The following is a 27,700-nucleotide window of genomic DNA, read 5'->3' as shown; positions in this document are numbered from 1 at the left end:
ATATATTTTACAGCCAAAGATGGAGAAGCTCTATACAGTCAGCAAAAACAAGACTGGGAGCTGAATGTGGCTAGAATATGAACTCCTTATTGCCAAATTCAGATTTAAATTGAAGAAAGTAGGGAAAACCACTGGACCATTCAGGTATGATCTAAATCAAATCCCTATATAGTGGAAGTGACAAATAGATTCAAGGGATGAGATCTGATAGAGTGCCTGAAGAACTATCGACGGAGGTTTGTGACATTGTAGAGGAGGCAGGAATCAAGAGCATCCCCAAGAAAAAGAAATGCAAAAAAGACAAAATGGCTGTCCTAGGAGGCCTTACAAATAGCTGAGAAAAGAAGAAAAGCGAAAGGCGAAGGAGAAAAGGAAAGATATACCCATTTGAATGCAGAGTTCCAAAGAATAGAAAGGAGAGATAAGAAAACCTTCCTCAGTGATCAATGCAAATAAATAAAGGAAAACAATAGAATGGGAAAGACTAGAGATTTCTTCAAGAAAATTAGAGATACCAAGGGAACTTGTTAATTAGGATTCTGTTTATAGGAAAGAAGGCTGTCCCATTGATCTTGCAACAAACTGACTCTGCCATAAGTATATCCTGCAAAATGTTTATTTCTTGGACTGGATGTGGAGAGATCTTATAAAAAGATAAATGACCCAAAATGAGAAGGCAGGAAAGGCAGCAAAATAACCCAGAACACAAAGAATTCCTGTGTAGAATATATTGTCATAAAATATGTGGTTACATTTTCCTTACTTAAATATATATTTAAGGAGTGAAATTCCTAGATAGACTGGTTATTATGTTCATGATTTTCTGGCCAAGAGTTCTATATGACTGATGAATTGGTGTCAAGCAAGAAAATTAGAAAGAAAAGGCAAAATCTCTCATCTCAAATTCTTCACTTCTATACTCAACTCTGAACTTCTGGATAGAATTGATGAGGTTCTATAGGGAAGGGGGAGGGTCTCCTATTTAATGTATCTCTTAACTTTTTTTTAACCTCTTCCTCAAAGGAAATCAGAGAGGATGGAAGTTACTTTAGTAGTTTCACTAACATGACTTGACTGAGAAATCGGCAGATGCACATAGGCATGATATTGCCTCTCTCTTCTAAGGCAAATATTTATGCTGAACAGGAATGTGGGATTGACATGTAATAACAATAGGTACACCCATTTCATGAAACACCCTAAAAGACTTCAACAAATAAAGTGAAGTCTGACTAGTTGTAATTTTCTTCTTTAAAGTGGTCTGAGTATTCAGAGATGCTGATATCCACTCCTGATTTTGAAATAGAAGGACATCACCAAATATTACTTACTTTCGAGGAGAAAATGTGAATGTGAAACTATTAGTTGCTTGGTGGTGTCCTACTCTTTGCAACTCCATGGACTGTAGCCCTCCAGGCTCCTCTGTCCATGGAATTCTCCAGGCAAGAATACTGGAGTGGGTTGCCAGGCCCTTCTCCAAGAGATCTTCCCAACCTAGTGATCAAACTCAGGTCTCTCGCATTGCAGGCAGACTCTTTACCATTTGAGCTACCCAGGAAGCAGATCTAGTTGACTCTGTACTCTTTGTGTCTACCTCCTCTTCATATTGACTTTTATTAGTATACTGGAAGCCAGAGTTTATGCTATGGTCATAAATCTTTTAGACTGAAATTAATTTTATAGCAAACAATATGCCAGGGATCACTGAAGTTTTTAAAACTATTTTTAAATGGTTTTGTATTTATATCTGTTCATGTTTTAAATGTTATAGTTTAACCCAGTGTCAAGCACTTTGACCAGTATTACAGAAGAGGGCAAGAAACCTGCCATAAACTGATGGGGGGATATAATTGGCATTTAAGTGAAAAAATGTTAACTCTGAGAGCTCCCATTTAATGTTTATAACCATTGTATCGCTTTCTTATTTCCACAAACTAATGAGTAATGCAGAAGACATGATTTAGTCATGGTTGAAGTATTGGTGTTTATAGTGAAAAGACAAGGAGTTGGCCTAGATAAGTGGTTCTCAAACTTTAGTGCTCATTATTAGTACCATTTAGAGGACATGTTAAAACATACGTTGTTTGGCCCCATCCCCAGATTATGATCCAATAAGTGTAAACTGGGATATGAAAATTGGCATTTTGACAAGTTTCAGGTGATGCTAATGTTTCTGGGCCAGGGTCCATAGTTTGGGAACCAATAACTTAAAGTAAAGAGTGGCATAACTGCGTGATAAAAAAACAGTGTGGCCCAGATTTTTTTTTTCTTTTTATTTATTTATTTATTTATTTTATTAGTTGGAGGCTAATTACTTCACAACATTTCAGTGGGTTTTGTCATACATTGATATGAATCAGCCATAGAGTTACACGTATTCCCCATCCCGATCCCCCCTCCCACCTCCCTCTCCACCCGATTCCTCTGGGACTTCCCAGTGCACCAGGTCCAAGCACTTGTCTCATGCATCCCACCTGGGCTGGTGATCTGTTTCACCATAGATAGTATACATGCTGTTCTTTTGAAATATCCCACCCTCACATTCTCCCACAGAGTTCAAAAGTCTGTTCTGTATTTCTTTCCTTGCTCATTTATGAAGTGAAAGTGAAAGTGTTAGTCGCTCAGTCATGTCTGACTCTTTGTGACCCCATGGACTGTAGCCCCCCAGGCTCCTCTGTCCATAGAATTCTCCAGGCAAGAATACTGGAGTGGGTAGCCATTCCCTTCTCCAGGGGATCTTCTTGACCCACGTCTCCCTCATTGCAGGCGGATTCCTTACCATCTGAACCACCTTTATTCTGATTTCTTGAGGCCAGAATCACTGTATTACTCCCCATCTTTCACCAGTGTCTACTGGGATGCCTGACACATAATAGTACATAGTTACTGGATAACTACCCTCACTGGCACCCTCTATTGGCTCCACTGATAACAGATTAGAATTCCCAGAATGTTTCTATTTAAAGCAGTTCAATCAACACGAAATTCTTCAAGTCGCAGTTCAAAAGAATGTCCCAAAGATCTTGTCTTTGATTTCACTTTGTGTTTTCTCCAGTTTGGGAACAAAGGGTCATTGCTGTGGTTAAAGTAAAACAAAATACAACTCTTAAGAAGTTGTTTGGGCATAGATAAAAATAAGAATCTTCACTCCAAAAAGCAATGTCACTTGAATACCCAGACTATTTCATAAGGTATGATAGAAATTGATCATCTCTACCATCAAAAAGAACACAAATAACAAATGTTGGCAAGGGTGTGGGAAAAAGAGAGCCTCCTGTGATGTTGATGGGAATGTAAATTGGTGCAGCCACTGTGAAAAACAATATGGAGCTTTCTCAAAAAACTAAAAGTATGACCTAGCAATTCCACTCCTGAATATATATCCCCCCAAAAATCCCAAAACACTAATTTGAAAAGATATATACACCAAATGTTCATAGCAGCATTGTTTACAATTGCCAAGATAAGGAAGCAACCCAAATGTCCAACAGGTGATTAGATAAAGATGTAGTATATATACACACACAAACACACACACACACATAATGGAATACTACTCACGCACAAAAAAAAGAATGAAATTTCTCCATTTGCAGCAACATGGCTGAACTTGGAGGGCCTTATGCCAAGTGAGATAAGTCAGAGAAAGACAATTATTGTATGGTATCACTTATATATGCAATTTTTTAAGTGCAACAAGCAAGTGAGTATATATATATATATATATTTAAAAATAAAACAGACTCACAGATACAGAGAACAAACTAGTGGTTACCAGTGGCAGGGAGGGGCAACATAGGCGTGGGGGAGATACAAACTATTGGGTAAAAGATAGACTCAAGGATGTATTGTAGAACATGGGGAATATAGCCAATATTCTGTAATAATTGTAAATGGAAAGTAACCTTTAAAGTTGTATAAAAAACAAAATAATTTAAGCTCTTAAATTTCAAGCTACTTCACTTTAGCATTTTTGTTCATTTATTCAACTGGCATTTCTTGAACTTCTTCCAGATGAGTTATTCTTTCCTTATCCTTCTTTGGTATTTGATAACATCTCTCTTTTAGCACTTATCACACTCTATTGGGGGAAAAAATAATTTGTTTATGTCTGTATCCCACAGCAGTTGTGTAGGCTCCTTGGGAATATCTGTCTGGACCAGGCTTGACACTTGAAATATAAAAAAGTTATGTCACACAGTTGTTCGCTTAAAAGACTTTCCAGTTGAGAAGATGAGACAAAAGTGTACGTTAATATACTCATTTAGAACCACAAAGGCTTGTAATATTCTGTGTATTTTATTACTTCACTAGAAATTTCAAACTTTTTGGAGAAAGATCCTAATCATCTTAAGAGCAAGGACATGGAGAAGGAAATGGCAACCCACTCCAGTACTCTTGCCTGGAAAATCCCATGGACAGAGGAGCCCGGCGAGCTACAGTCCATGGGGTCACAAGAGTCAGACACAACTTGGTGACTAAACCACTCCACCACCACCATTATATGCCCAGCATTATAGGATCCTTGGGCCAGATCCTCGCCCTCAAGAAGCTTACAAAATTGTCCACAACACTGGGAAATTCGGTGAAAACTTGGGTTGGTTCTAACAGCCATTCCCATCAACCTGCTTCTTCTGTTATAGAGAATGAAAAGTCAGATACTTGTTTCCCCAGACTTCTCTGCAAGGAGGGGTGATAAATTCTTGAAGGCGCTGAAGGATGAAAAGTTACAAGGCCTGAAGACCAGGCAGCCTGGGAAGAAGTCGGCCTCTCTCTCCTGAGGAGCTGCGCACCAGAGCCTGGCAGCCGCCTCCTTAGGCATTAGTGCTTAGATAATGTGTCCCATTTGTTGTCATTTCAAAGATCGTTATTTTCTGTTCTGTATTTACTGCTGTTCTCGTTGCTCCCAGCACGTGCTCCACATACAGTGCCCACTTGCATGGCAAAAAAAAAAAAAAAAAAAGAGCAAGGACAAACCATCTCATGCAGTTTTGTCCTGTTCGTAGTTAATGCTCATTAAGTCTTTGTTGGATATAATTTGACAGACATATAGAAGGCTTCTAAGGTCAGGCACTATATCGTACATACGTACATCCTTTCCATCTTATATAATGTCCTGGATATAGTTAGGCTCTATAAGTGACTCATTAATCCAAGAAAAAGAAAGTCCTGGCTAATAATCTTTAAATCAGATGCCTTGCACTAAGGTCCAAAAACTGGGCAGGGCTGCATTTAAAACAGCAACAAATAAGTGAAATAGGGAGGTTAGAGTCTAAACTGATATTAAAATAGAATGTGTTTTAGATTAAATTATAGCTGAATAAGGGCACCAAGAATTGTATCAGGTCAAATTGTTCCCATAAATTATAGATGTTTTGCTGGGTAAAATGATCCCATGAGTCTCCTGAGCCACTGTGCTAAATCTGGTCCTTCACTTGAAAACCAGACCTCATTGTGCAAGCAAGGAACAGAATGATCAAAAGGAAAGAAGAGCAAAGACAGAGACTTATTTCTACTCTCCTCCCAAAACCAGAGGATGAATGAATGCTTAAACTGCAGAAACGTTCATTGACTATTTCTCTGGCAGAATTATTCTCTATAGTCACAGTTCATTAGCTTTGGCAGCATTCTTTTTTCTGTTTAAGTTCAGGACAGGCTGGTATGCAAGGACTGATGATATTGAAGAATGCTTTAAAACAGTCTATCTCAAATTGCTAACTAACAAGGAAGAAAGATATTTCATAGATACCTCTAAGTAACTAAAATGTACTGATGTGTTAAAACAAAAACTAAAATATATAAAGAAGTGTATTATATTCTTCATTGTACCATGGAGCTGAGATCATATCAGTTTTTATATTTATAAATCACAGCACTGAAAGAAGGATCAACTATGCATATTTAATTTGCTTTATTTTCTGGAACTTACTAGTGGAGCTGCAGAGGTGAGCTTGGAAACAGCCTGATTCTAAACATTGGCATTTGAAACCTCTTATGATCTATGCCACTGATTCTATGTGATTGTATGTAGTGTGCACCATCAACTTCTGAAGGTCTGGTCTTAAAGTACCAGTACTTTCAGGATATAAATACCCTGGACTAAATGGGAATAAGTCATTTATCTGGTGCAAAGAAAAGTATAGAAACTTTAGATACTTAGACTTTACAATCAATTACACACCCCTGGTGATATCCATTCTGTCCATTTCCTGTCATAGGAGACCAACTCCACTGTGAAACAAAGCTGCATTATAAATTACTTGAATGTATCCTGTATCCTATATAATAACCATTAAACTTAGTAGTGCTCTCACTGCTATATACCTCCTCACTTTATTTTTTATCTATTAAAAAATCTGCAGATTTTTTTAATTTTGAAAAATACTACTTTTTATGACATACAGGTTATAGAAACCTGTAGTTTATAGAAACCAAACTTCTCATCATCATCTGTTTTGTTACTTAATGTACCTTCAAAGTGCAACTTTTATATCCTGTGTATGCTTGAAAGCACTTTTCACTTTAGGAGGATTTCTCATATTCTGAAGTGCAATATACCTTGGAGGTAGTGTAGGCTGTCAGAAGCATGGCCTGTGTGCTGCCATGCCACCTCCCACAACCATGGTAGATGCTGATACTTTTTTTGGTAGCTTCAGACTCAGAATCCTTTTCTATACATGTTTCAGGCAGCCACCATCAGTTGATTAGTGGTTAACGTTAAAAATCAAAACTTTTAAAACACTGGTTCAAGGTTTCTATCTCTCAAGGAACAAATTTTGCCTTTGAGATCCAAAGATGTACCTACAAACTCAGACCCCCAATAAAAATTGATAAAATTATGAAGCCCACAGGATTTTCCTTTCCCTAAGAACTCAAAAAATACTTGGCACAATTTGCAATAAAAGGAAACAAATTTGGGTTTTTTTACCTTTTCTATCCAACTTGGAACTGTGAGTTTAATTGCTTCCCAACCTGGATAATAAGTTGACATTTAGTTGATAATTTTCAACAAGTTCAGCAAGGTCAGCATTGTTGTTCTGAAGAGGGAAGAGAAGAAATTAACACTGAATATCTTCTATTTGTCAAGATACTATATTTTTTCTATTTTTTACTCACAATGGTTTCTAGGAGAAATAATAAATATTGTTTACTTTTCAGGAAATTGAGACCTAGAAGATTAAATTACTCAAGTCATGTAACACTTAAGTGGCAAATCCAAAATCCAAACAAATTTGCAATTCTCAACAAGGACCTTGGCTGTTTTATGAAACCTTAAAGATTTTATTTGTTCATTTGTTTGTATTCTGTGTGTTCCTATATTGAGCTAGCTGATTCTGAGTAAGTTAACCCATAGATTAGGAATTCTGGATTTGTCTCACCAGTTCTTAGAGATCTTGGTCATGTTTTGTTCCTATGTGCAAGTCAGAAGACAAGGAATTAAACCCTCCACTGATGTAAAAAAAAAATAAAATAAATGCCATGTAAACATAATGCCATGTAAAATAACAATAATACTCAATGTAAAGGATTTTCTTTTCAAATACTAGCTGTTTTTGTTTTATGAATTTATTATTTAAATCTTAGAATTACCTTTCTCAATGAACATAAAAGTACTTCCTGGCATTTTGATTGAAATTGCATAGAATCTATTGATTAGTTTATGGAGAATTGACATATTTATGATATTAAGTTTCTATTACATATTCATACATTATCTATAATGACTTAGCCTTCAGTGATTTCTTCTTGGTAATATTCTATAGTTTTCTATGGAGAAGTTTTATACCTCTTGTTAAATTTATTCCTAGAATTTAAGGATTTTCATGTATTTTAAAGTTTTATTTTCTATTTGTTTCTAGTCATTTAAAAATTAATATTGTATATTCGCTTTTTATCTATACTTTCTGAGTTCACCTATTAATTCCAGATTATAAATCTTTTGGATTGTGTACTTAGAAAATATGTAATTTGTGAATTATGACAGGCATTATCCTTCTTTTCACACCTTATACTTTTTGCTTTTTCTAGCTCATGTCATTTTTTAGGACCTCCAGCACAATTTTTAATAAAAGTGGTGATATCAAGCATCTCTATCTCATTTCTAATTTCAAAGGGAAAGCTTTTACTATTTCACCATTGTTGTTTCATGCAGGTTTTATGTTGGCACTCTTTATTAGTTTAAAAAAATTCCCATTTTACTCTTAGTTTGTTAAGAAATTTTAAAATTATTTTAGCCATGTGCATTCTAACTTGCTTCAGTCATGTTCCAACTCTTTGTGACCCTGTGGACTGTAGGGTCCTCTGTCCGCCAGGCTCCTCTGTCCATGGAATTCTCCAGGCAAGGATACTGGAGTGAACTGCCATGCCCTCCTCCTGGGGATCTTCCCAGCCTGGGGATCAAACCCACATCTCTTATGTCTCTTGCATCAGCAAGCATGTTCTTTACCACTAGCATCACCTGGGAAGCCCCAGTTTTAGCCATAGGTAGGTGTTAAATTTTATAAATTCTTTTTTCTTATCTGTTTAATTGATCATATAATTTTTATTTGTTAAAGTGAGAAATTACATTTGCTGTTTTTTTTCATGTTAAAATAGTGTTGCATTTCTAAAATAAACCCTGCTTGGTTGTGACATACTACTTTTTTTTTTTTAATTTGCTACTGAGTTTGATATCTTTTAAAATAAAATTGCATTTGCGTTCTTAAAACAGAAACCTTTAGTTTTCTTTTCCTGTAATAGATATGACAGGTTTTTGTAACAAGATTATCCTCATTTTATATAATGAGGTAGGAAGCGTTTCTTTCTTTTCTGTTCTTTTTAGAATTTTTTTAAGATTAACCCTGTTCTTCGTAGAGAACAGCAGAAGATGAGTTGGTTAGATAGCATTACTGACTCAACAGACATAAATCTGAGCAAATGCCAGGAGACAGCAAAGGACAGGGAAGCCTGGTGTGCTGTAGTACATGGGGTTGCAGAGTCAGACACAACTTAGCAACTAAACAACAATTGTTTATAAATATTTGGAAAATTTTACTGGCGAACCATTAATAACCTCAAGCAGTAGAGGTTTTGTCATGAAAAGATTAATTTTACTGCAAATCTAATTGTTAGAGTAAATATAGAAAATTTTCAATTTTCTGAATCTTCTTGTGTTAAGGTTTGGTACATTATACTTTCAAGCAACTTGTTCTTTTTTTATGAATTTTTAATTTAGTGAATAAAGCTAAATATCTTCTTTTGATCCTTTTAATTTAGTGGATAAAGAATCTGGAATGATGTGTTACAGATGAAATGATTCGTTTCTCATTTTGGTAATATGTTTGTTCTTTTTCCCTTTTAAATATTTTGCTAGTAACTTATAATTTTTATTAGTCTTTTCCAGAAAATCAACTCATATGATATACTTTTGTTATATATTTCTTTCAATTTTATTTACTTCTGTTCTCAAAATTATTTCCTTATAACTTCTTTCAGTAAAATTTCATTTATTTTCAAACTTCTTCAGGAAGGATACTTAAATGATTAATTTTCAGGTTTTTTTCCCCTCATATATTTGGTACTATAAATTTTTTTCTAACTGTCTCCAAAAAAGTGATATATTTTCATCATTTTTCAGTTTAAAATTTTCTAATTTTCATAATAAGAATTTTAAAATATTTTGAAGTATGTTTGTGGAAGCAGTTGGAAAATTTCTCATTTTTTTGATTCTGTGTGTGCTCAGTTGCTTAGTCATGTCCGACTCTTAGCAACTGCATGGACTGTAGCCCCCCAAACTCTTCTGTCCTTGGAATTTTCCAGACAAGAATACTGGAGCAGGTTGTCATTTCCTACTCCAGGGAATCTTCCCAATCCAGGGGTCAAACCCGCATCTCTTGCATTGGCAGGTAGATTCTTAAATTTAGCTTAATTCCATAGTGATCAGAAAACATATCTGAGTTATTTCAATAATTTTAAATTGCTGTGACTTTTTCCCTATGGCCCACATTTTATCAATATTCGCAAGCTTTTCAGATGCACTTGGAAGGAATGTACACTCTATCATTATCAAGTATAACATTTTATATATGTCATATCAAGTTTGTTAATCTTGTATTCAGATAGATCTTGTCTTCACTGATGTTATCTCATCCTATCACTTTGTGAGAGAGGTTTGCTAAACTTTCCTGTTAAGTCTGCATATTTGTCTATTTCTGGTTTTAGTTCTTTTAAGGTTTACTCTGGTATAATATGCCTTACGTGTTTTAAAATTTAGAATTATTACATCTTCCTAAAGGCCTGAACCTTTTATCATTATAGAATGACTTTTTTTAATTTCTGGAAATGCCTTTTGCTTCCATATTTACAGTTTCTACAGTGGTTTTCATTTGGCTTTTTAAGTTACTGTTTGTGTTATGTTCCCCTTTTGCCTTTACCTTTTGTTGTTCTTCTTCTTAAGCAACACATAGTTATTTTTAATCTTGTCTGAAAAATTTTTGTCCTTTAATGAGAGCATTTAGACCACTTACAGTTGATGTAATTATTAGTATCTTTAGGCATATCTACTGCCTAGTGATTTAATTTCTCTTGTTCTACCTTTACATATTTCTTTTTGGCTTTGCTTTTATTAAATATTATCTTTATTATTTTAAGTTCTCTTGTTACACATTCTTTTACTCCTCCTTTGCTTTACCTGTATTCTTTATATTTCTCTTTATTTGCAGTAGAGTTTACAATATGAATCCTTAACTTTATTTAGGATCTAATATAAATTAATATTTTTGTCACTTCCTAAATAATTTTACAGCCTCAGATCCCTCTATTACCAGTTATTACAACTGCCTTTTTTTTTTTTTTAATTTTTTTATTAGTTGGAGGCTAATTACTTCACAACATTTCAGTGGGTTTTGTCATACATTGATATGAATCAGCCATAGATTTACACGTATTCCCCATCCCGATCCCCCCTCCCACCTCCCTCTCCACCCGATTCCTCTGGGTCTTCCCAGTGTACCAGGCCCGAGCACTTGTCTCATGCATCCCACCTGGGCTGGTGATCTGTTTCACCATAGATAGTATACATGCTGTTCTTTTGAAACATCCCACCCTCACCTTCTCCCACAGAGTTCAAAAGTCTGTTCTGTATTTCTGTGTCTCTTTTTCTGTTTTGCATATAGGGTTATCGTTACCATCTTTCTAAATTCCATATATATGTGTTAGTATGCTGTAATGTTCTTTATCTTTCTGGCTTACTTCACTCTGTATAAGGGGCTCCAGTTTCATCCATCTCATTAGGACTGGTTCAAATGAATTCTTTTTGACGGCTGAGTAATATTCCACCACAGCTTCCTTATCCATTCATCTGCTGATGGGCATCTAGGTTGCTTCCATGTCCTGGCTATTATAAACAGTGCTGCGATGAACATTGGGGTGCACGTGTCTCTTTCAGATCTGGTTTCCTCAGTGTGTATGCCCAGAAGTGGGATTGCTGGGTCATATGGCAGTTCTATTTCCAGTTTTTTAAGGAATCTCCACACTGTTTTCCATAGTGGCTGTACTAGTTTGCATTCCCACCAACACTGTAAGAGGGTTCCCTTTTCTCCACACCCTCTCCAGCATTTATTGCTTGTAGACTTTTGGATAGCAGCCATCCTGACTGGCGTGTAATGGTACCTCATTGTGATTTTGATTTGCATTTCTCTAATAATGAGTGATGTTGAGCACTTTTTCATGTGTTTGTTAGCCATCTGTATGTCTTCTTTGGAGAAATGTCTGTTTAGTTCTCTGGCCCATTTTTTGATTGGGTCATTTATTTTTCTGGAATTGAGCTGCAGGAGTTGCTTGTATATTTTTGAGATTAATCCTTTGTCTGTTTCTTCATTTGCTATTATTTTCTCCCAATCTGAGGGCTGTCTTTTCACCTTACTTATAGTTTCCTTTGTAGTGCAAAAGCTTTTAAGTTTCATTAGATCCCATTTGTTTATTTTTGCTTTTATTTCCAATATTCTGGGAGGTGGGTCATAGAGGATCTTGCTGTGATTTATGTCGGAGAGTGTTTTGCCGGGTCATAGAGGATCCTGCTGTGATTTATGTCGGAGAGTGTTTTGCCTATGTTCTCCTCTAGGAGTTTTATAGTTTCTGGTCTTACATTTAGATCTTTAATCCATTTTGAGTTTATTTTTGTGTATGGTGTTAGAAAGTGTTCTAGTTTCATTCTTTTACAAGTGGTTGACCAGTTTTCCCAGCACCACTTGTTAAAGAGGTTGTCTTTTTTCCATTGTATATCCTTGCCTCCTTTGTCAAAGATAAGGTGTCCATAGGTTCATGGATTTATCTCTGGGCTTTCTATTCTGTTCCATTGGTCTATATTTCTGTCTTTGTGCCAGTACCATACTGTCTTGATGACTGTGGCTTTGTAGTAGAGTCTGAAGTCAGGCAGGTTGATTCCTCCAGTTCCATTCTTCTTTCTCAAGATTACTTTGGCTATTCGAGGTTTTTTGTATTTCCATACAAATTGTGAAATTCTTTGGTCTAGTTCTGTGAAAAATACCGTTGGTAGCTTGATAGGGATTGCATTGAATCTATAGATTGCTTTGGGTAGAATAACCATTTTGACAATATTGATTCTTCCAATCCATGAACACGGTATGTTTCTCCATCTGTTTGTGTCCTCTTTGATTTCTTTCATCAGTGTTTTATAGTTTTCTATGTATAGGTCTTTTGTTTCTTTAGGTAGATATACTCCTAAGTATTTTATTCTTTTTGTTGCAATGGTGAATGGTATTGTTTCCTTAATTTCTCTTTCTGTTTTTTCATTGTTAGTATATAGGAATGCAAGGGATTTCTGTGTGTTAATTTTATATCCTGCAACTTTACTATATTCATTGATTAGTTCTAGTAATTTTCTGGTAGAGTCTTTAGGGTTTTCTATGTAGAGGATCATGTCATCTGCAAACAGTGAGAGTTTCACTTCTTCTTTTCCTATCTGGATTCCTTTTACTTCTTTTTCTGCTCTGATTGCTGTGGCCAAAACTTCCAACACTATGTTGAACAGTAGTGGTGAGAGTGGGCACCCTTGTCTTGTTCCTGATTTCAGGGGAAATGCTTTCAATTTTTCACCATTGAGGGTGATGCTTGCTGTGGGTTTGTCATATATAGCTTTTATTATGTTGAGGTATGTTCCTTCTATTCCTGCTTTTTGGAGAGTTTTAATCATAAATGAGTGTTGAATTTTGTCAAAGGCTTTCTCTGCATCTATTGAGATAATCATATGGTTTTTATCTTTCAATTTGTTAATGTGGTGTATTACATTGATTGATTTGCGGATATTGAAGAATCCTTGCATTCCTGGGATAAAGCCCACTTGGTCATGGTGTATGATTTTTTTAATATGTTGTTGGATTCTGTTTGCTAGAATTTTGTTAAGGATTTTTGCATCTATGTTCATCAGTGATATTGGCCTGTAGTTTTCTTTTTTTGTGGCATCTTTGTCTGATTTTGGAATTAGGGTGATGGTGGCCTCATAGAATGAGTTTGGAAGTTTACCTTCTTCTGCAATTTTCTGGAAGAGTTTGAGTATGGTAGGTGTTAGCTCTTCTCTAAATTTTTGGTAGAATTCAGCTGTGAAGCCATCTGGTCCTGGGCTTTTGTTTGCTGAAAGATTTCTGATTACAGTTTCGATTTCCTTGCTTGTGATGGGTCTGTTAAGATCTTCTATTTCTTCCTGGTTCAGTTTTGGAAAGTTATACTTTTCTAAGAATTTGTCCATTTCATCCAAGTTGTCCATTTTATTGGCATAGAGCTGCTGGTAGTAGTCTCTTATGATCCTTTGTATTTCAGTGTTGTCTGTTGTGATCTCTCCATTTTCATTTCTAATTTTGTTAATTTGGTTCTTTTCTCTTTGTTTCTTAATGAGTCTTGCTAATGGTTTGTCAATTTTGTTTATTTTTTCAAAAAACCCGCTTTTAGCTTTGTTGATTTTTGCTATGGTCTCTTTAGTTTCTTTTGCATTTATTTCTGCCCTGATTTTTAAGATTTCTTTCCTTCTGCTGACCCTGGGGTTCTTCATTTCTTCCTTCTCTAATTGCTTTAGGTGTAGAGTGAGGTTATTCATTTGGTTTTTTTCTTGTTTCTTGATGTAAGCCTGTAATGCTATGAACCTTCCCCTTAGCACTGCTTTTACAGTGTCCCATAGGTTTTGGGTGGTTGTGTTTTCATTTTCATTCATTTCTATACATATTTTGATTTCTTTTTTGATTTCTTCTATGATTTGTTGGTTATTCAGAAGCGTGTTATTTAGCCTCCATATGTTTGAAGTTTTAACAATTTTTTTCCTGTAATTGAGATCTAATCTTACTGCACTGTGGTCAGAAAAGATGACTGGAATGATTTCAAGTTTTTTGAATTTTCCAAGACCAGATTTATGGCCCAGGATGTGATCTATTCTGGAGAAGGTTCCGTGTGCACTTGAGAAAAAGGTGAAGTTGATTGTTTTGGGGTGAAATGTCCTATAGATATCAATTAGGTCTAGCTGGTCCATTGTGTCATTTAAGGTTTGTGTTTCCTTGTTAATTTTCTGTTTAGTTGATCTATCCATAGTTGTGAGTGGGGTATTAAAGTCTCCCACTATTATTGTGTTACTATTAATTTCCTCTTTCATACTCATTAGTGTTTGCCGTACATATTGCGGTGCTCCTATGTTGGGTGTATATATATTTATAATTGTTATATCTTCTTCTTGGATTGATCCTTTGATCATTATGTAGTGTCCTTCTTTGTCTTTTTTCACAGCTTTTTTTTTTTTTTTTTAATTTTTTTATTAGTTGGAGGCTACTTGCTTCACAACATTTCAGTGGGTTTTGTCATACATTGACATGAATCAGCCATAGATTTACACGTATTCCCCATCCCGATCCCCCCTCCCATCTCCCTCTCCACCCGATTCCTCTGGGTCTTCCCAGTGCACCAGGCCGGAGCACTTGTCTCGTGCGTCCCACCTGGGCTGGTGATCTGTTTCACCATAGATAGTATACATGCTGTTCTTTTGAAACATCCCACCCTCACCTTCTCCCACAGAGTTCAAAAGTCTGTTCTGTATTTCTGTGTCTCTTTTTCTGTTTTGCATATAGGGTTATCGTTACCATCTTTCTAAATTCCATATATATGTGTTAGTATGCTGTAATGTTCTTTATCTTTCTGGCTTACTTCACTCTGTATAAGGGGCTCCAGTTTCATCCATCTCATTAGGACTGGTTCAAATGAATTCTTTTTGACGGCTGAGTAAAATTCCATGGTGTATATGTACCACAGCTTCCTTATCCATTCGTCTGCTGATGGGCATCTAGGTTGCTTCCATGTCCTGGCTATTATAAACAGTGCTGCGATGAACATTGGGGTGCATGTGTCTCTTTCAGATCTGGTTTCCTCAGTGTGTATGCCCAGAAGTGGGATTGCTGGGTCATATGGCAGTTCTATTTCCAGTTTTTTAAGGAATCTCCACACTGTTTTCCATAGTGGCTGTACTAGTTTGCATTCCCACCAACAGTGTAAGAGGGTTCCCTTTTCTCCACACCCTCTCCAGCATTTATTGCTTGTAGACTTTTGGATAGCAGCCATCCTGACTGGCGTGTAATGGTACCTCATTGTGGTTTTGATTTGCATTTCTCTAATAATGAGTGATGTTGAGCACCTTTTCATGTGTTTGTTAGCCATCTGTATGTCTTCTTTGGAGAAATGTCTGTTTAGTTCTCTGGCCCATTTTTTGATTGGGTCATTTATTTTTCTGGAATTGAGCTTCAGGAGTTGCTTGTATATTTTTGAGATTAATCCTTTGTCTGTTTCTTCATTTGCTATTATTTTCTCCCAATCTGACGGCTGTCTTTTCACCTTACTTATAGTTTCTTTTGTAGTGCAAAAGCTTTTAAGTTTCATTAGATCCCATTTGTTTAGTTTTTCTTTTATTTCCAATATTCTGGGAGGTGGGTCATAGAGGATCTTGCTTTTTTTCACAGCTTTTATTTGAAAGTCTATTTTATCTGATATGAGTATTGCGACTCCTGCTTTCTTTTGGTCTCCATTTGCATGAAATATTTTTTTCCAGCCCTTCACTTTTAGTCTGTATGTGTCTCTTGTTTTGAGGTGGGTCTCTTGTAGACAGCATATATGGGGGTCTTGTTTTTGTATCCATTCAGCCAATCTTTGTCTTTTGGTTGGGGCATTCAACCCATTTACATTTAAGGTAATTATTGATAGGTGTGGTCCCGTTGCCATTTACTTTGTTGTTTTGGGTTCACGTTTATACAACCTTTCTGCATTTCCTGTCTAGAGAAGATCCTTTAGCATTTGTTGAAGAGCTGGTTTGGTGGTGCTGAATTCTCTCAGCTTTTGCTTATCTGTAAAGCTTTTGAGTTCTCCTTCATATCTGAATGAGATCCTTGCTGGATACAGTAATCTAGGTTGTAGGTTATTCTCTTTCATTACTTTCAGGACGTCCTGCCATTCCCTTCTGGCCTGGAGGGTTTCTATTGATAGATCAGCTGTTATCCTTATGGGAATCCCTTTGTGTGTTATTTGTTGTTTTTCCCTTGCTGCTTTTAATATTTGTTCTTTGTGTTTGATCTTTGTTAGTTTGATTAATATGTGTCTTGGGGTGTTTCGCCTTGGGTTTATCCTGTTTGGGACTCTCTGGGTTTCTTGGACTTGGGTGGCTATTTCCTTCCCCATTTTAGGGAAGTTTTCAGCTATTATATCCTCGAGTATTTTCTCATGGCCTTTCTTTTTGTCTTCTTCTTCTGGGACTCCTATGATTCGAATGTTGGGGCGTTTCACATTGTCCCAGAGGTCCCTGAGGTTGTCCTCATTTCTTTTGATCCTTTTTTCTTTTTTCCTCTCTGCTTCATTTATTTCCACCATTTTATCTTCTACCTCACTTATCCTATCTTCTGCCTCCGTTATTCTACTCTTGGTTCCCTCCAAAGTGTTTTTGATCTCATTCATTGCATTGTTCATTTTTAATTGACTCTTTTTTATTTCTTCTAGGTCTTTATTAAACAATTCTTGTATCTTTTCAATCTTTGTCTCCAGGCTATTTATCTGTAACTCCATTTTGTTTTCAAGATTTTGGATCATTTTTATTATCATTATTCTAAATTCTTTTTCGGGTAGATTCCCTATCTCCTCCTCTTTTGTTTGACTTGGTGGGCATTTTTCATGTTCCTTTCAGTATTTGTTTTTATCTGTGAATATTTTTTGTTCATTCTTTTGGTCTTTCTTTCTTTCTACAGTTTTGTGTTTCCTTCTAGGATCAGGACCAATTTTCTTCTCCCTGAAGAACTCCATTTATTATGTATTTTAGTGCATTTCTAGTCTTGACAAATTCTCTACTTATTTCTGTCTGGAAATGTCTTCATTTCATTTTCACTTTTAAAAGGTATTTTTGCTTGTATAGGAATCTGGGTTGTTAGTTTTTTCTCTCTCAGTCTTTTAGGGACATTGTGCCACATCTTATGGCTTCAGTTATTTATGCTGAGGAAATGTGTCTTTTATTCTGTGGCTGTTTTTAAGATTAACTCTTTATTTTTATTTTCAGCATTTTGTTATGTTGTGCCTAGGTGTCAGGAAGCATTTAACAGGAGGCTTCCTGTGTGCTGTTTTGGATCTGTCAGGAATCCTCTGGTCCTTATTAATTCCTGAATATTCAAGAATTAAGAGGAGAGGCACGCCTTTCCGCCTTTCCCAGGGCTGAGGAATCCAGACATTTCCTTCATTAGTTTTTCAATATGGTGATAAGTACCCTCTTCCTTCTTATGAACCGTACAGTAAAATGATTGTTTACAACTCTCTCTCTTTAATAGGGATCGCCTTATGTTTTGTAAGTCTGGAATTGTAATCTTTATCTTTGCTGAAAATAACTACCTTGTAAGACAGTATATATGCCCACACCATGTTGATTAAAACACCTTTGCTCCATCAGAGCTTGGGTCCCCATGTCTTTCTTTCTCTCTCTCTCTCTCTCTCTCTATTTCTGGCTGATTCCCTGGAGCGTGAAAGCCAGCTGCGTAACCCAGGGAATATTCGCCTCTTTTCTTCTTTCACTCTCTCATTGTCAACTCCAGACCACCAGGTTCCAGTCCAATAAAGGACCAACACCTAGATAGATTTCTTTTGTTGTGAGATCATACTGCTTCTTAAATCTTTAACTTGACATCTTTTTATCATTTTGAAAAAATCTCAGCCAAAATTTTTTCAGTTAATTGCTTTTGCTCCATTTTCTGTCTCCTCTCCATCTGGACTCCAGTCACGTGTTATTGAAAGTTTGCATTATGTTCATATATGTCTTTTATGCTCTATTTTTTTCTTTTTTTTCTAAATCTTGTGCTTGAGTTTTGATATTTTCTGTTGATTGATCTCCCAGGTCACAAAATCTCTTGAGTTGAGTTCTGTCTACTATTAAACCCATTGAATAGACTTATAAGTTTTAGTCATTGTGCTTTCTATTCTGCAGCTTCCACTTGACACTCTTGTCATTTATTTTCTTGACTACATTAATAATCCCAGTGATTTAAAGTCAGTGACAATAGTGCCAATATCTGGGTCAACTATAGATCTGTTTCTATTACCTGTTTTTTTCTTGATCCTGCTTCTTGCTGCACTTGGAAAGTTTGAATAAATGTGGGCATTGCATATGAGAATTTTGAGGCTGTGGATGTTTTCTTCCTACTGGGAGGATCTCCCATCCTCTTGCTAATGTCAGAGGAGCAAGTTATCTCTACCCTGTAAGAGCCTGAGCCGTCTTGTAGCTCTTTTGGAATCTTTGTATGTGTCTCACTGTTTCTTTCCTGACTCACTATTAGGAACTTCAAGTTTCCTAATAAGAGTTTAAGGTGCTCCCCAGGGACCTTTTCTTCAACAAGTCATAAACTCCAGTTTTTATGCCTCCAATACCTTGAGATTGTCAAAACCGTCTCTTTAGTTTTTAGCTGCTTTTTGTGGTCCTCTTAACCTTTTGCCCTATATAGTAAACGTCTTGAAAAGACAGCAGGTGTTTGATATTGGCTACACTCTTTTGTGTGTATCTCATATCTAAAGAATATTGGCATCCTGGCTCACATCCGCCTCCCATAGCAGCCTAAACCTCAATTCTCTCTCCGTATTCCTGAGTTTGCTTAAAACTCTGATGACTTCTCTGCCACCATTTGTTCTGTAAGCCTGACACAGGTTTCTAAGAATTGGCAAATCCCCTGAGAGGAAAAGTGGCCTGAAGGAAATTGTGTTTCTCATCTTTCTGCAGTGTAGATCCTCTTGTCTTTGTTGATTCATTCTTTCTCTGATCCTTCAAATCATTTCTTTTTTGTAGCTTTTTTTTTAGTTTTTCTAATTGTTCTCAGTGGAACCATTGATCTCTTACAAGCTACTCTATCAAGCCAAAAGCAAATGTCTGTGTAGTTACATTTTTTCCTCTATGCATGCTTCAGTTAACTAATGAGTTCTGAAAATACTCCAGACCTCAGGACTCCTAAATGTTCTCTTTGCCTAAGAGAGTAAGAGACAATAATTCTTTATAGAACTAAACCCACAATTGCAGATACTACTCAAGAGTGCCACTATGGATATGAGAAGGGTCAGAAAGAAGGCCAGTGTTGCCTCATGACATAGGCCAAGAGGGGACATTTGCCTTTCCAACCTCCTGTCTTTATCTTCTATGCTTCCTTTTACCAAACTAATTAGTGTAGTGTCATTCTTTCCAAATTTTATCTTCTAGGGCACAGCCCCAGTCTTGGTCTCAGGAGATATGTTAAAATTTTTATTTATATAGAGTATTTTCCAACAGATACCAATTACATAGATTATAATATGAATGGGAACTCCAATGGTCATGCAATTCAGTCCAGGGTTTTCCTTACCTAGATCATCCTAGCAAAGTGTTCTGTGCCCCACACCATGGTCCTTTATATCAGTTCTTCCTTGCCCCTTCCCCTGTTCCTGTCTGCACTTTGCCTCTTGTTTGCCAGTGACTAGAAGGTTAAATTCTGTAGCTAATAGATAATGTAATCTTAATAGGTTAATATGTTATACTTCTCAATTTAGTTTTTTAAAGAGTTCCATTAATAGTTGAAAATTTTACAGTAAAAAGAATGACTTACACATTATCTGATTTTTATCCTGCATAATGATGGAGACAATAAAGGCTTTCGGTTGAATTTAAATGGTGACTATTTAATCCCAAATAATTCCAAGTGGTGCTAATGGTAAAGAGCCCACCTGCCAAAGCAGGAAATTTAAGAGATGTGTGTTCACAGTGAGGAATCCAGATCTGAAAGAGACACGTGCACCCCAATGTTCATCACAGCACTGTTTATAATAGCCAGGACATGGAAGCAACCTAGATGCCCATCAGCAGACGAATGGATAAGAAAGCTGTGGTACATATACACCATGGAATATTACTCAGCCATTAAAAAGAATTCATTTGAGTCAGTTCTAATGAGATGGATGAAACTGGAGCCCCTTATACAGAGTGAAGTAAGCCAGAAAGATAAAGACCAATACAGTATACTAATGCATATATATGGAATTTAGAAAGATGATAACGATAACCCTATATGCAAAACAGAGAAAGAAACACAGATGTACAGAACAGACTTTTGGACTCTGTGGGAGAAGGCGAGGGTGGGATGTTTCGAGAGAACAGCATCGAAACATGTATATTATCTACAGTGAAACAGATCACCAGCCCAGGCTGGACGCATGAGACAAGTGCTCAGGCCTGGTGCACTGGGAAGACCCAGAGGAATCAGGTGGAGAGGGAGGTGGGAGGGGGGATCGGGATGGGGAATACATGTAACTCCATGGCTGATTCATGTCAATGTATGACAAAAACTTTACAATATTGTAAAGTAATTAGCCTCCAACTAATAAAACTAAATGAAAAAAAAAAAAAAAGATGTGTGTCCAATCCTTGGGTCAGGAAGATGCCCTGGAGTAGGAAATGGCAACCCACTCAAGTATTTTTGCCTGGAGTATCCCATGTACAGAGGAGCCTGGCGGGCTACAGTCCATCGAGTCACACAGAGTCGGACATGTCTGAAGTGACTTAGCACATTTAATCATACTGGCAACCAGTCATGCCATATGTGTCTCTAAGAACTAGCAAGGAGATGGATGGTTATCTGTTTTGTAGTTTATTTTCTCTTCAGTTCCCATACAATCCAAACAGTTGAATTTAACAGAATTTTACTTACGAATTTTTGAGTATGTATGGTAATGTTCAGTTTGTCATATTTTTTACTATACTAAGCATAATAGAAATTTATTTTTGAATATTTTGCAACACACTTTTCAATATTTGTGATACTTTTAATCATTCCAGTCAACTTTTCAATCACTTGTCCTTCTTTATCCTAGTACTTAATTATTCAGAGTGTCGGAAACTCAATTTAATTGCTGTACAAGGTAAAATTGAATCGCATACTTCATGAGAAGTATATTATGAATGTCCTATTGCATTTAATAAAATGAATAACCTTGTAATCAATTTTGATGGCTTCTGTAAAGAATTATTTAGAACTATTTTTAAAAAACAGCTACATACCAACCACTAAGTGAAGTAAGTCAAAGACAAATATCATATGATATCACTTATATGCAGCATCTAAAAAAAAATTATATAAATGAACTTATTTACAAAACAGAAACAGACTCATGAACTTAGAGAACAAACCTACCAGGGTGGAAGAATGGGGAGTGGTGATAGATGGGCAGTTTGAGATTGACCTGTACACACTCGGTATTTAAAATAAATAACCAACAAGGACCTACTATATAGCACAAGGAACTCAGCTCAATACCCTGGAACAGCCTAAATGGGAAAAGAATTTGTAAAAGAATAGATGCATGGATATGTATAACTGAATCATTTTCCTGTGTACCTGTAACTAACACAACTTTGTTAATCAACTGTGTTCCAATATAAAACAAACATTTTTAGAAAATAGTTGCCCACAACACAAATACTTTATCTAGTTCTATATGTAAAGAAGAAATGAAAGAAATAGTGTCATCAGAAGGTTATATGCAGGTGTCTTTTAGTGAATCTGGAAATGGTATGTACCTTAATGTGGTGACATAGGAAGGTACTGAATATCAGGAGAAAGATGTTAAGATCTACTCCATTCTTCTGAAGGTCAGTTTTCTGCAGAAATTAAATGTGGATATATAACCTTTGATGCATACTTATTTATAAAGCCATTTTTAAAACACAGATTAAGAAGATTAAACACAGATTAAGAAAACAGCTTATAGCATAATGATTATAATGTTATGGATTGTTATAATGCTATAACATGGATTGTTATACATAACATAATGAATTGTTAAAAGGTGAGCCATTGCAAAGATCAAAGAATAGAGCTTTGGCAGCCATTCCAGAAGCTCTCCACATTGCCGTTATCAACCACAAATCCTTCTTTCCTTCATAAAATTTACCTCTATTCTGATTTTCATAGTTGTGATGTCTTTGCATTTCCTTCCCCAAATGTGTATCTTTAAACACTATAATTAATTTTGCCCATTTTTTAAATAGTGTTTTTAAAGTATTTCTTAGTCTAAATGTTCTCCCCACATCTCTTTTTATGTTCTTTATTAATTGGATAAACCTAGATTATTTGACCTGTAGAGATCCTCCACTCTAGATTTTGCTGATTACAATGACATATCCTTGTTTTGGTGTGTTAATTGGTTCCCAGAATGCTATTAGGCAATTTGGAAGAGCTGTGAACTTTGGACTAATAAGAGAAGCCATTCATCATTCACTAGCATCTATACATTGTACAAAATCTTTTTGCCCAGTCACTAAAAAGCAGTGAGTGTGATTCAAATGGTCAGTTTGTGTGACACTTTCCAGCAATCCTTTTGAGAGGTGATCATAAATAAATACAGTCAATGAAGCTTTCAATTTAATAAAAGGCTAAGATACGTGTGCTTATGCACATGGACTTGATTTTCTTTTTTCTTTCATTGGTCAGAACCAGGCATTGGTTTTCTGACTCCCCCTTCTTCCTGACTGACTGCTCATTGTGTCAGTTAGGGAGACAATAAGAAGTAGATTAACAGAGTGAATTAATATCCCCTGGGACAGTATTTCTCAAAATGTGTGTTGGAGAGCACTAATGGCCCTTGGCATATTAATACATGGTCCCCCAAAAAGGCATCTGTAGCTAAATAAGTTTGGAAAATGCCAAATGACAGTGCTCTTGAGCATATTAATGTTGCTGAAAAGTCCTGCATTAAATAAAATTGTTTAATTTTGGCTAACTTATTTTTCCAAATTTCTTTGACCAGAAAGGGCTTTGTTTGCTTTTTTACACTGATTATCTCATGATATCTTATAATACACATGTTTACCATGAATTCAGTTGGAAAATTATGACCAAGATTGCATTGAATCTATAGAGCAAGTTGAAGAACATGGCCATGTTAACAATATTAAATCTTCTGATCCATGAACACCAGCCTTTCCACGTATTTAGATCTTTAATTTCTTTCAACAATGATTTGTGCTTTTCAGGGTACAGGTTTTACACTTTTTTGTTAAATTTATTCCTACATATTTTGTTATTTTTGATACTCTTGTAAGTGGAATTGTTTTCTTAATTTTCTTTTGGGATTATAAATTGTAAGTGTATAGAGTCACAATAAACTTTTTGTGTGTTGAGAGTCTTTTCTGCCTCTTTTCAACCTTTTGGACTTACTAGTTGTAATGATTATTAAACAGTTCCCTAGGCTTTTCGTTACACAAGGTCATGTTGTCAACCAATGGCATTTTATTTCTTCCTTTCCAATCTGGATGTCATTCACTTCATTTTCTTGCCTAATTGGCTTCACTAGGACCTTCAGTATAATGTGGAATAGAAGTAATGAAAGAGGACATCCTTGTCTTGTTCCTGATCTTGAAGAGAAAGCATTCAGTATTTACCATTAAGTATGAATATTTTAGCTGGACTATATTCAACTTGGTCATGATATATAATCCTCTTTATGTAGTGCTGGATTTAGTTTGCTGGTTACTTTGTGAGTAGTTTTGTACCTATATTCTTAAGAGATGCTGGTCTGTAGTTTTTTTCTTCTGATTTTTTTGTCAGGTTTGGATTACTAGAGCTTCATAGAATGAGTTGGGAAGTGTTCCTTCCTGTTCTATTTTTTATGAAAAATTGATATCAATTCTTATTTAAACATTTGGCAGAATTCAGCAGTGAAGCCATCTGGGCCGGGGCTTTCCTTTGTGGATAGTTTTTTGATTACTAATTCAGTCTCTTTACTTGTTATAGATCTATTCAATTTGTTTATTCCTTCTTGAATCAGTTTGAGTAGTTTTTATCTTTTCAGTAATTTGTTCATTTCATCTAAGTTATCTAACATTAGCATACACTGTTCATAGTATTCCATAATAATCACTTTTATTTCTGTAAGATGAGTAGTAATGTCCTCTCTTTCATTCCTGATTTTAGCGATTTGAGTCTCCTCTCTTCATTTATTAATAAGTCTTGCTGAAGGTGTGTTCATTTTTTCTATCTTTTTTGAGATATAATTGACATACAATATTGTATAAGTTTAAGGTATGCAGTGTGTTGATTTGGTATACTTATGTATTATAAAATTATTACCACAGTAGCATTAGCTAAGACCTTCTTCATATCACATAATTATCATCTATTTTTTGTGGTGATAACACTTAAGATGTACAGTTTTAGCAACTTTGAAGTAGTGTAAAATACAGTATTAATAACTATAATCACTGTGTTGTATGCTAGATATCCATAACTTACTCATTGTATAACTGGAAGTTTGTACTCTTAAAGGTTGTCAATTTTGATCTTTTCAAATAACCTACTTTTGGTTTCATTAATCTTATCCATTTTTTTCTATTCATTTTTCATTTTACCTCTACTCTGGTCTTTATTCCTATATTCTGTTTGCTTTGGGTTTAGTTTGTCTTTTCTCTCGAGTGTCTTAACATAGATGGTTATTGTACTGATTTGAGATCTTTCTCATTTTTTTATTATAGGCATTTATGGCTATAAATGTCTTTCTAAGCACTGCTTTTGCAGCTGCATTTTGTTAGTGTTGGCATTCTGCATCTTCATTTCCATTTATCTCAAAAGTATTTTGTAATTTATTTTTTGACATATTGATTATTTAGAACTGTGTTGTTTAATATCCATGTATTTGTGAGCTTCCCAAATTTGTTTCTATTATTGAATTCTGATGTTATTTTATTATGGTTAGAGAATATTATGAGGTTTATTTTATAGCTTAGCATGTCACCTACCCGAGAATGTTCCATGTGCATTGGGAAAGAATGTATATTCTGTTGTTGTTGAGTGGGGTAGTCTGTAGATGCCTCTTAAGTCTAGTTGCTTTTTAAGTGTTTTGATGTTTTCATTTCCTTGTTCATCTTCTGCCAGTTTTTTTATTCATTATTTAAAATGAAATATTGAGGTCTCCAACTAGTATTGTTTAATTGTTTACTTATCCCTTTTTTCTATAAGTTTTTGCCTCATGTATTTTGGTGCTCAGTTACTAGGTTCATATCTGTTTGTAGTTTGTTGTATATACCTGATGGATTAACCCTTTTATAAAAGAATTTACTCTTATAAAATGCGTGTACTTATCCCTAGTAATATTTTTGTTTTAAAGTATATTTTGACTGTTAATATAGCCGCCTTAGTTTTGTTATGGTTGCTGTTGCATGGTATACTTTTTTCACGCCTTTGCCTTTTAATCTATTTGTCTCTTTAAGTCTGAAGTATGTCTCTTGTACATAGCACATAGTTTGATATTATTTTTTTTATCCAGTTGTCTTTTGCTTGAGTTATTTAATCCATACACATTTAATGTATGTTGGTAGAGTTAAGATTTGCATTTGTAGTTTTGCTTTTTGTTCTTTATATGTCTCATGTCTTTTTTGTTCCTCTACTCCTTCTCCGCTGCTTTCTTCTGCTTAAACATTTTCTTATGTAATGTTTTCATTTCTTTAATGATTTTTTACAATTCTTTTGGGGTTTTTTTCTTATTTATTGCTGTAGGGTTTAATATATACATCTTAAGATGTCATTATATACATCAAATTTATGTTAACTTAATTCCAGTGAGATACAGAAACTTAATTCTAGGAAATCTAGTTTATAGGTTAGGCTAATAATTAAGCTACTAGCTTGCTCTTAACTGCTTTCCACCAAAACCTTCATCATTTGTGAACACATCCTTAGGCTTAAATTTACTCACATTCTGTCTCAAAAAAATAAGTCCTCTTGGGTAGAGCTTCAGACCTGTCTAGTCTATGGCCTGCCTCTTGCCCAGGGCAAAATCTCTGAGCCGTGCGCTAGAGCTGGGTTTAGGGACAAGTGGTATGCTTTTCTCTGAGTGACACTCCTGCTTTAATTGCTGGGCACTGGATGGAGGGTGGTAGCCTCTGGTCCTTTTTGTTGCCTTTCCTAGTCTGGAACCTCAGACCAATGTATGAACTGGGGACCTAAGTGTTCTTAGGGTGTCATGCATGCATAAGTAGGGCCTCTTCCCTTGAGTAGGAGCTGGACAGAAAAAGGGAGCCCCCAAACTCTTGATGGCACTTACCAGGAACTTAGCTATGCCACAAAACAGCTATGAGGTGGAATGAGAAATGTGGATGTTCGGCCCTCCTTGGAAAGACACTATAGCCCTTGACACGTAGCTGCAGCAAGAGGGAGCCCTGTGCTCCTGGCTGCCTAGAGTGGAATTTCTGTTATGCTGGACAGAGAAACAGGGAGAAGGAAGTGGGTTGTGGTTCAACTAGCACAGATAATTGCTGTTCTTGCTGAGTTTTAGTAGATTTCTTGAAGAAATGATTTTTCCTTTTCTGCATGTCTTTAGGATCATTTTCAGCAACTTTAAATGTTTTTTTAATGACTTCAATAGTATATTGAACACCTATGTCTTTACCAAGAAACCTAAGAAATAAAACATTACAGAGGTGATCATAGTCCTCTCTATTCTTCTTCCTAATCCCATTTCTCTCTCCTTCTCCAGAAATAATCAATACCTTGAATTTAGAGTTTCACGTTCCTATCATATGTTTATGTTTTATTATATATGTGTACATTCTGAAACAGAAAACACATGATTCTTTAAGATTTACAATAATATATATGTATAAAGATATTGAGCCTGTATCATTAAAAAAGAGAAAGAAATTCAGCTCTTGCTTTATAAAACACAGATAAACACAGGAATATTAGCTGAAAATATCCCTTCAAGTAAATTGAGCCTTAAAGTTCATCATTTGTGACCTAGAAGTAACCGTCTCATTGTTATATAAAAATATCTGGAATAACATGGCAACCTGCTGTCACTAATTGGTAACCACATCTGGACTGTGAAGTGATATAGGTTTCCTGGAGCTACAAGGCCCCAATATGGCACTATAGAGGGTTAATATGCATCTCTCTCAATACCTACCCAGCAAATTCCACTTTACATGGACACATGAGGCCTCAGCATAGCAGTACTAATCTGGGAAAGTGGTGGGTGATGGTTTTCTAGAATAGAAAGCCATTCAAGGGAGACTGACTGTTATTTTAGGAGGTAAATCAAGCAAGAGAGAAATGTATGGAATTTCAGAGTCAGAACTTTGGAAAAGCTTGAGTTGAGAACCAGAGAAAACAGGGAGATAAGAAAATGACTTAAGGTCTCT

General features: G+C 35.7%; 1 long non-coding RNA gene across 1 annotated transcript in view; it reads left to right on the top strand.

The window, feature by feature from the left end:
* Positions 1 to 7,417, top strand: part of LOC122699796 — a 239,690-nt gene extending 232,273 nt beyond the window's left edge. Inside the window, exon 6 of the long non-coding RNA XR_006342675.1 lies at positions 7,159 to 7,417. This is a non-coding gene — a long non-coding RNA (uncharacterized LOC122699796). The remainder of the gene's footprint in view (positions 1 to 7,158) is intronic.
* The last annotated feature ends 20,283 nt before the right edge of the window (positions 7,418 to 27,700 follow it).

The sequence above is a fragment of the Cervus elaphus genome, chromosome 9, assembly GCF_910594005.1.
Source record: "Cervus elaphus chromosome 9, mCerEla1.1, whole genome shotgun sequence".
In the NCBI taxonomy this organism is placed as follows: domain Eukaryota; kingdom Metazoa; phylum Chordata; class Mammalia; order Artiodactyla; family Cervidae; genus Cervus; species Cervus elaphus.
The sequence above is the reverse complement of the archived record's forward strand: the minus strand, read 5'-3'. Positions and strand labels throughout refer to the sequence as shown.